Source organism: Pelobates fuscus, chromosome 10 (assembly GCF_036172605.1).
Source record: "Pelobates fuscus isolate aPelFus1 chromosome 10, aPelFus1.pri, whole genome shotgun sequence".
In the NCBI taxonomy this organism is placed as follows: domain Eukaryota; kingdom Metazoa; phylum Chordata; class Amphibia; order Anura; family Pelobatidae; genus Pelobates; species Pelobates fuscus.
Genome location: NC_086326.1, coordinates 90,373,145 through 90,383,629, shown reverse-complemented (window position 1 = coordinate 90,383,629; position 10,485 = coordinate 90,373,145).

Sequence of the window (10,485 nt, the reverse complement as noted above, 5' to 3'; positions counted from 1 at the left end):
GTAAGAAACTGGAGGGTGGTTATCAAATTTTGCATGAATGTCTGAGTGTGTGTGTGTGTCAGTATATATGTATGTGTGTATGTCTGTTAGTGTGCCAGAATGTCTGTGTGTGTGTGTGAATCTGTCAGTGTCTGTGTGGTTCAGTATGTATGTGTGTATGTGTGTATGTGTGTTTGTCTCTCAGTGTCTGTGTGTATGTGTGTTTCAGTATATCTGTCTGTCTGTGTGTATGTGTGCCAGAATGTCTGTCAGTGTGTCAGTATGTCTGTGTGTGTTTGTAATGCGTTCATGTTCTCTTGCTTATGACAGGTGCCAATCACAGTATTGCCAAATATATAACAAATATTACAGAGGCATCAGACTCAATTGCATGTTTATGGTTGCTGATGAATTATTAACATAGTCAACAAAATCACAATCGCACACGTCCAAGTGTTTTGTTTTTTTAACACTTTTTGCATTTTTAGTTTCACAAAAATTAAATAAAGATCTTACAGATCCTATATTTTGCGTTACGCAAACAAGCTTAATCTCAATAATTTTGGAAAAGATTTATTGACATATTTCTCTCTAAAATTCAACTGTCAAAAATCAGTTGATAACTCACTGATACTCTTTTCAACAAATTAACTTATATCTGAAAATGAACTAATTTTAAAGTTTTGCAGTACGTGATGATAGATTATCTGATTCATTGCTGATAACCATTAACCTGTGATGTTATCAAAAAGCCACCAAAAAACTCATTTGGACAATAATAAACATTAAACACAGTTATACGTTTTGATGATTTTTAATTCTGATGTCTAACTTTGTCAGAATTAATGGTAGAACGCAATATGTTTAGATTTTGGAATAGGCAATATTTTCAGAATTGATTATCCACCCTAAAAAACTGTCAGTGTCTGTGTGGTTCAGTATGTATGTGTGTATGTGTGTTTCAGTATGGCTGTCTGTGAGTGTCAAAATGTCTGTATGTGTGTTTGTCTCTCAGTGTCTGTGTGTATGTGTGTTCCCGTATGTCTGTCTGTGTGTATGTGTGACAGAATGTCTATGTGTGAGTCTGTCAGTGTCCGTGTGGTTCTGTATGTCTGTGTTTGTCAATATGTCTGTCAGTGTATGTGTGTTTCAGTATGTCCATCTGTCTGTGTGTATATGTGCCAGTATGTCTGTCAGTGTATCTGTATGTCTGTGTGTGTGAGTCCGTCAGTGTCTGTGTGGTTCAGTATGGCTGTCTGTGTCAGTACGTCTGTCAGAATGTGTCTCTGTATCTGTATGTTGTCCATTTGTGTTTGTGTGTGTATCTGTATGTGTCAGTGTTTGTATATGTATATCTGCATGTGTCAGGTTGTGTATCTGTGTGTCTGTATGTGTGTTGGTGTATCTATATGTAGTCAGTGTGTGTACCTTTGTATCTGCATGTATGTCACTGTTTGTATCTGTGTGTGTCTATGTGTGTGTCAGTGTCTGTGTGTATCTGTATGTTCTTGTGTGTATCTATATGCGGTCAGTGTGTATCTGCATGTGTGTCAGGTAGTGTATTTGTGTGTATCTATATGTAGTCAGGGGGGCCCAAGTAAATGCTTGCCCAGGGTCCAATCAAATTTAAAGATGGCCCTGAATACACACAGACACTCCCACACAAAATCCTCCCCTCTGCCTGTGATATGATTACTGAACACAATGGGTAATATAATTATCACAGGCAGAGAAATACAGTTTTATAAAACATATCACAGGGATGCCAAAACATGCAATACCGCCATATATCCTCAGAACCGGGGGATCTGGGGGAACCACATATCCAAAATTCACCCAGATCCATTCAGTAGTTTGGAAGATACAGTTTAATACAGATTCTGCAGAACATATACAGGCTATATGAAAAATAATTACTGTATAATGTGTCCCCTGTTGTATATTTTAAAACTACTGCACGATGTCTTTGTGCACCAAATACCGGCGAGATGGCACCGTGTAGAAAAGTCCAAACAGTGTCTGTGAGTTAAAATGGCTGCCATCCATTGTTCTCACCATGTGATTCATTCATTGTTCTCACCATGTGCCTCTGATACATGAAATGGTGGCCACCCAGTAACTCCACAGTATGTCCCCAGATGGTTATTAAAGGGCCAGCAGCAGCATAATAAAATACAATATGCCCAAATCTGTTATTTCAAGGGCCAAACCTCCCAGGGACCATAATCACATGGCAAGGAGTCTTCTCCAGGCACAAGTGGCGGTGCTGTTTCCGCCACATTGGGTGTCTGTGTGTCTGTGTGTGTGTGTGTTTGTTAGTGTGTGTGTCAGTGAGTGTGTTTGTTAGTGTGTATGTGTCAGTGAGTGTTAGAGTGCACCTGTTAGTGAGTGTGTGTCTGTTAGTGAGTGTTAGTGTGTGTCTCAGTGTGCGTGAGTGAGAGTGTGTGTGCCTGTTAGTGAGTATGTCAGTGTGTGTGTTAGTGAGTGTGTGTCTGTCACTGAGGGTGTATATGTGTTTGTCAGTGAGTGTGTTTGTGTGATTGTCAGTGAGAGTGTATATGTGTTCCTCAGTTAGTGTGTATATGTGTCTGTCAGTATGTGTATCTGCCACGGAGTGTGTCTGTCAGTGTATGTATACATATTTCAGTGTGTGTCTGCCAATGTATGTATGCGTGTCTGTCACTGAGAGTGTATATCTGTCAGTGATTGTGTATGTCTGTCATTGTGTGTCTGTCAGCTAGTGTATGTCAATCAATGTGTGTGTCTGACTCTGAATGCATTTATGTCTGTCAGCGAGTGTTGTATATCTGTTTGTCAGTGTGTATGCATTTCTGTCAGTGAGTGTGTATGTGTGTCGGTCAATGCGTGTGTCAGTGAGTGTAACTGTGAATGAGTATGTTTCAGTGAAAGTGTGTATTGCTTAAACAGTGTGTGTGACAATGACTGTGTATCTGTAAGTGAGTTTATGTCAGTGCATGTATCAGTGAGGGTGTGTGTCTTTTAGGAAGAAAAATTTGGAGGAGAGGTGCCTAGGGCAGCACAAAACCAGAATACACCATTGATTGCAGTGCTTTACACTGTGCAGCACTGCCCCAGGAAGCACCTCGAGCAGCCATCCGAAGATTGGCCGGTGGAGTTATCACTAGGCTGTAATGTAAACACAGCATTTTCTCTGAAAAGAGAGCGTTTACAGCAAAAAGCCTGAAGGTAATAATTATACTCACCAGAACAAATACAATGAGCTGTAGTTTTTCTGGTGACTTTAGTGTCCCTTTTAATATGAAAGAGGTAAATTATGGTTGAACAGACATATAGTTAAATTCCAGGTTTTGTTTTGATCAGAACATGTACATTTGCCTCCAGCTTTAAGTGATTAAACTAGATAGTGCAATCTACAAATTAACTTGCATCCCCTTTATAATGATACCAATTCATATTTTTCATGACAAGTTTATTTTAATGACCCAAAGTTACATGGTCACATAGCCACCTGCTTCCTTTGTTGACAAGTTCAAAGATCAGAATATAGTCCCACATGATTTCTTATTAGCTAGAAGAGTTTGATTCCTGTTTAAATTAAGTTCTACAAATAGTATCATACCATCAAAAGGGGTCATATGCAAGATATATGCAAAGACATTTAAATTTTATGTGAGAATATACAGTTGAATTTACATGTTGAAGTTATGTCTAATTTTGCCAAAGAAAAAATACAGCAGAAAAAAACAACATGATTGTGAGTTATCAATTTATATTATTATACGTGAAGTTATTGTTAATGGAACACCCAATGCAGCATAACAACTGCAACCAGTTGTAGTGCTTATAATGCCTAGATTACCTGGTACTATGTTAGGGTAAATAGTTAAACCATACAGTGTTCTTTATCTTACAGTTTTTACGGCATGCCTGTCGTCTTCCAGGTGCGTGCTGCCATCTCCTCTTTAACTGGAAGCTTCCTGCACAGCATTAACCTGCTACAAGAAGGTGCTCACTAGCCGAAACTGTCCGATGATATGTTTAACTAATGAGCCAGTATGAATTGGCTTAGTTTAGTGGAGTTAAAAGCGTCCTGCTCCAGAGGAGGAGGCTAATGGCACTAGGTTGAACCATTCTCAGATGTTTTGACTACTTATCCTGGGAAGGCAAGATATAGTGGTTATGGTACTTGGCGTGTTCTTTTAACTAGATATACAGAGAGCTCTAAGAACTACAAAAGCAAGTAGTGTGACAGGGAATGTAAGCCAACATTAAAATTTCTGTATGTCATTAGAAATGCATGTGTCTCATCCTCCCTCTACATCTCTTTTTTTAGGCAATCAAGGCAGCATCACATATGGGTAAGCTCCTCCCCAGCTGTCAGGACAGGAATAATTATACAAATAAGAATAGTAATAAAGGTCCCCTCCCTTCTAAACCCTCCAGTTTTTTTTTTCCTTTCCCAGCTGACAGACAGGGATTTTGGGGATCACTTTAAAAGTTTTTATTTCTGGACATACTACCATGTTTCACATGGTTCTACCAGGAGGAGAACCACAGCATGAAGCATGAACAAGATAATAATGTAGAAGTCTGCTTTATCCCCCTAACTAAGGGAAAAGAGAGAGGTTGGCAGAGTACACGCTGAAGGCTTGACACCCGCTTTAAGGACACTGACTGCTATTAGCTTACAGTGAAAAACTTTTTTTCTTTTTAAAGGCACGCTATAGTGACACCAGATATGAGTGGCAAAGTGCACTTGCAGAGGTTGGCAGAGTACACGCTGAAGGCCTGACACCCGCTTTAAGGACACTGACTGCTATTAGCTTACAGTGAAAAAGTTTTCCTTTTTAAAGGCACGCTATAGAGACACCAGATATGAGTGGCAAAGTACACTGGCAGAGGTTGGCAGAGTACACGCTGAAGGCCTGACACCCAGACGCTTGCACAGAACTAACTGCTATTTAATCTATTACAGTGAAGATTTTTTTTTTCTTTTTAAATGCAAGCTTAAGCTATTGTGACACCAGATACGAGTGGTGGCACTGGGCAAGTGGGCACAGTATCCACTGTGAGCCTGACACAGAAGCTGGCAGGCAGGCAACTGCAATTACATTACACAGAAAAAAAAAAAAAAAAAAAGCAGACTGATGTTCTAGCCCTAAAAAGGGGCTTTCTGGGGTGCTGTCCTTACAGCAGAGATCAGATGAGTCCTTCAGGACTGTAGTGGACCCTGAATACCCTAGCCTAGCTATCAATTTCCCTATCAAATGAGCAGCAGCTACGCTTTCCCTCCTCTATCTAAGGGTCAAAGTTTACTCAATGATGACGAATGGGGGCGGATCGAACAGCGCATGTGTTTGCCCGCCGTGGCGAACGCGAACACGCTATGTTCGCCAGGAACTATTCGCCAGCGAACAGTTCGGTACATCACTAGTTGATACATGTGCCGTACATGGCACATGTGTGTAATTTGATCGTTCACCCGCTGTAAGGACACTGACTGCTATTAGCTTACAGTGAAAAAATGTTTTTCTTTTTAAAGGCACGCTATAGTGACACCAGATATGAGTGGCAAAGTGCACTTGCAGAGGTTGGCAGAGTACACGCTGAAGGCCTGACACCCGCTTTAAGGACACTGACTGCTATTAGCTTACAGTGAAAAACTTTTTTTCTTTTTAAAGGCACGCTATAGTGACACCAGATATGAGTGGCAAAGTGCACTTGCAGAGGTTGGCAGAGTACACGCTGAAGGCCTGACACCCGCTTAAAGGACACTGACTGCTATTAGCTTACAGTGAAAAACTTTTTTTCTTTTTAAAGGCACGCTATTGTGACACCAGATATGAGTGGCAAAGTGCACTTGCAGAGGTTGGCAGAGTACACGCTGAAGGCCTGACACCCGCTTTAAGGACACTGACTGCTATTAGCTTACAGTGAAAAACTTTTTTTCTTTTTAAAGGCACGCTATTGAGACACCAGATATGAGTGGCAAAGTACACTGGCAGAGGTTGGCAGAGTACACGCTGAAGGCCTGACACCCAGACGCTTGCAGACAACTAACTGCTATTAGCTTACAGTGAAAAACGTTTTGTCTTTTTAAAGGCACGCTATGTTCGCCGGGAACTATTCGCCGGCGAACAGTTCGGTACATCACTAGTTGACCCATGTGCCGTGCATGGCACATGTGTGTAATCTGATCGTACATAGCTTTGTGCATAAGTACCCAGGCTTACAGGACGTCCTGAAGCAGGCCAGGAAGGTGTGTGGCCATTTCAGGCATTCCTACACGGCCATGGCGCACTTTTCAGATATCCAGTGGCGAAACAACATGCCAGTGAGGCGCTTGATTTGCGACAGCCCGACACGTTGGAATTCAACACTCCTAATGTTCGACCGCCTGCTCCAACAAGAAAAAGCCGTTAACGACTATTTGTATGACCGGGGTGCTAGGACAGCCTCTGTGGAGATGGGAATTTTTTTGCCACATTACTGGACGCTCATGCGCAATGCCTGTAGGCTTATGCGTCCTTTTGAGGAGGTGACAAACCTAGTCAGTCGCACCGAAGGCACCATCAGCGACATCATACCATTTGTTTTCTTCCTGGAGCGTGCCCTGCGAAGAGTGCTGGATCAGGCCATAGATGAGCGTGAAGAGGAAGAGGAAGAGTTGTGGTCACCATCATCACCAGAAACAGCCTTATCAGCATCGCTTGCTGGACCTGCGGCAACGCTGGAAGAGGATTGTGAGGAAGAGGAGTCAGAGGAGGAATGTGGCTTTGAGGAGGAGGAGGAAGACCAACCACAACAGGCATCCCAGGGTGCTCGTTGTCACCTATCTGGTACCCAAGGTGTTGTATGTGGCTGGGGGCAAGAACATACCTTCAGTGAGATCACTGAGGACAAGGAACGGGACATGAGTAGCTCGGCATCAAACCTTGTGCAAATGGGGTCTTTCATGCTGTCGTGCCTGTTGAGGGATCCTCGTATAAAAAGGCTGAAGGAGAACGACCTGTACTGGGGGTCCACGCTACTAGACCCCCGGTATAAGCAGAAAGTGCCTGAAATGTTACCGAATTACCGCAAGTCGGAAAGGATGCAGCAGTTCCAAAATAAATTAAAAAGTATGCTTTACACAGCGTATAAGGGTGATGTCACAGCACAACGGGAATCTAACAGGGGAAGAGGTGAAAGTAATCCTCCTCCTCCCACGACCACGCCGCCAAGAACAGGACGCTTTACAGATGTGTTGTTGATGGAGGACATGCAGAGCTTTTTAAGTCCTACGCATTGCCACAGCCCTTCGGGGTCCACCCTCAGAGAACGACTCAACAGGCAGGTAGCAGACCTCGCCTTAACTGCAGATATCGAAACTCTGAGGAGCGATGAACCCCTTGTCTACTGGGTGTGCAGGCTTGACCTGTGGCCTGAGCTATCCCAATTTGAACTTCTGGCCTACCCCGCTTCAAGTGTCCAGTCAGAAAGGACCTTCAGTGCAGCAGGAGGTATTGTCACTGAGAAGAGAAGTCGCCTAGGTCAAAAAAGTCTAGATTACCTCACCTTTATTAAGATGAATGAGGGATGGATCCCGAAGGGACTGACAGTGGGCGATACATTTGACTAAAAAAGGCCTGATGAGGGGGACGTAACAGGGATTAAACTGATAAGAATAGTACTACTTAACACACCACTCCTATCTGGTGGCACATTAGATTGCATGCGCAGTGCTCCAAATTTGAAGTAGGAGGACCGACCAAGCATCTTTTTCCATCTCCCGGTTCATAAAATCAATGCCATATACACGTCCCCTGATAGGGCTCGTAACAGGGATTAAACTGATAAGAATAGTACTGCTTAACACACCACTCCTATCTGGTGGAACATTAGATTACATGCGGAGTGCCCCAAATTTGAAGTAGGAGGACCAACCAAGCATCTTTTTCCATCTCCTGGTTCCTAAAATCTATGCCATATACACGTCCCCTGATAGGGGACGTAACAGGGATTAATCTGATAAGAATAGTACTACTTAACACACCACTCCTATCTGGTGGCACATTAGATTGTATGCGCAGTGCCCCAAATTTGAAGTAGGAGGACCGACCAAGCATCTTTTTCCATCTCCCGGTTCCTAAAATCGATGCCATATACACGTCCCCTGATAGGGGACGTAACAGGGATTAAACTGATAGGAATAGTACTACTTAACACACCTTATAATAACGCAGAGAGAGGCAACGCAGAGAGAGGAGTCTGAAGAAGAGGAGTCAGAGGAGGAAGGTGGCTTTGAGGAGGTGGAAGACCAAACACAGCAGGCGTCCCAGGGGGCTTGTTGTCACCTTTCGGGGACCCTTGGTGTTGTACGTGGCTGGGTGGAGGAAGAGACCTTCAATTACATCAGTGAGGACAAGGAACGGGACATGGCTAGCTTGGTATCCAACCTTGTGCAAATGGGGAGTTTGCGGTTGTGCAAATGGACTGTTCGCGGTTGTTTGCGGTGTGTTAAACGGGGAGTTTGGTCTGTCACTGTGAAGCGGGCGTAACCCTTACACTACCTGATCGATAAAGCACATTATTCCAAACAATTTAGGAATTTTGCAAATAAGTGAAAAGTATACCCTTTGCCTCTAGAAAAATACACAAATAAAACGTCAATAAAATTACTCATGTAATAAATGCAACAGACTAAATAATAAAGTCCAATAATAGTCTGTGCAAGTCCCTTTGTTCCCGATGTTTTCTTTTATGGTGTTACTCCATGATCAAATAAATATGAAAATGCAAAGAAAAAAAGGGTGAATTAGTGATATACTATTTCACTACAAAAATGAAATCCTTTGTACAAATAAAAATATTAATAAATTGACTTTATTGGAATCTTAGCTGGAAGCTAAGTATCAATGTAAAAAACTTCACATAAATTAAAATTGGAATTAAAACAAACTCCAGATATCTTTAAATGAATAATAGTAAGGCTTCGTTACGGTATGCCTACTAGTTAGTACAGAAAGTGCTGGGTGCAGACCTTATGCTGTTCTCGGCGTCCCGAAATCAGCAGTTCAGATGTTAGTTTGCTGGTAACAGTGAAGGTGAATGCTCCCCAGGCGCTGGCTTTCTGTGATGTGAGTTGTGTCCCTCCAAACGCGTTTCTCCGTTCCAACGGCTTTATCAATGGATGCGGACTTTTCAGGTAATTGCCGCTTTTATAGCGGACTCTGATTTTCATTTAACACTTAATCATAAACGGTGTTTCAAACTTCTGGAATTCCATAACAATCATTAATAGTACAATGTGAATAGTCTAACACATATTTTCAAATTCTTATTTGCGATCATGCTCACAATGTTACATTTTTGTTACTATGTGTCGCCATGGTTACTCCCGCTGGATACAAATTTAAACGTAACTGTCTTTCTTTCAACTATCATTATATAGACATAATTCACAGGGCATTTCTACAATATACAGTCATGTATCGGTACACTTTTTATTGTTAGTGCTTTCTAACCAAGGGAGTAATACCAGTGCACTAGAAATTAAATGTATAAAAATAAATGTATTTAAAAATAAATGTATTAAAAATGGTATTCACAATCCGATGTTTTGCAGTGAATACTATACAAGTAGGTATAACTCTCTTCCAATTATTAATATTAATTCACAACAATATAGTTCCACAAAATACAAAAATGCTCAACAATAAAATAATAATCATAAAAATAATGCTAATATGAGAAAGAGAAGTAGTTTACTAGATACAATTACAAATCTGTATTCTCTGATTTAAAGGTGTATACATATTGGAAAGTTGTGTTTTGTCACTGGAATGCGGGATGGGGTTATAAAGTGAGATCACCTATTACATAGGGAATCTAACAGCTTATAAGACTAAAGATCATGGAAAATAGATAGAGCTATGCCATAATTAATGCAAAAGGATAAATTGCATGAGGGGAGATAAGTATGATGTTGTACCTCTTAATTATATATTATTATTGTACTCCTATGGGGCACTATCATTATTATTATGATTCGAGATAAATACTATTTTGGATCAGTAAGTGACCGAATTACTATTCTTTAGGAAGTGATAGGTTATTATCTATCGCTATTTATCCTAAAAAATGGCATAATTCAAATTCTGCATTCAAGCCATTTGGTTGTAGTGTATTTAGATTATATATCCATTTCAGCTCTTGTATGCCTAGCTGTTTCGTGTGGTCTCCACCTCTCCAGTGTTTCTTTACTTTGCATATGGCTTTAAAGTTCAAGAGGCTCATATCTGCTCCATGATACTGTGCAAAATGTGCCGATACTGTATGTTGCATAAATTTATTTTTGATATTTAGCATATGCTCTCTGATTCTTATATACAACTGTCTTTTTGTTCTGCCCACGTACTGGAGTCCACATGGGCATTCCAGTACGTAGATTAAATTCACACTTTGACACGTGATGAAGTCCTTAATTTTAAATACTTCATTACGATTATTGACTTTTCTATTAGAGATTTCATGTACTCCTTT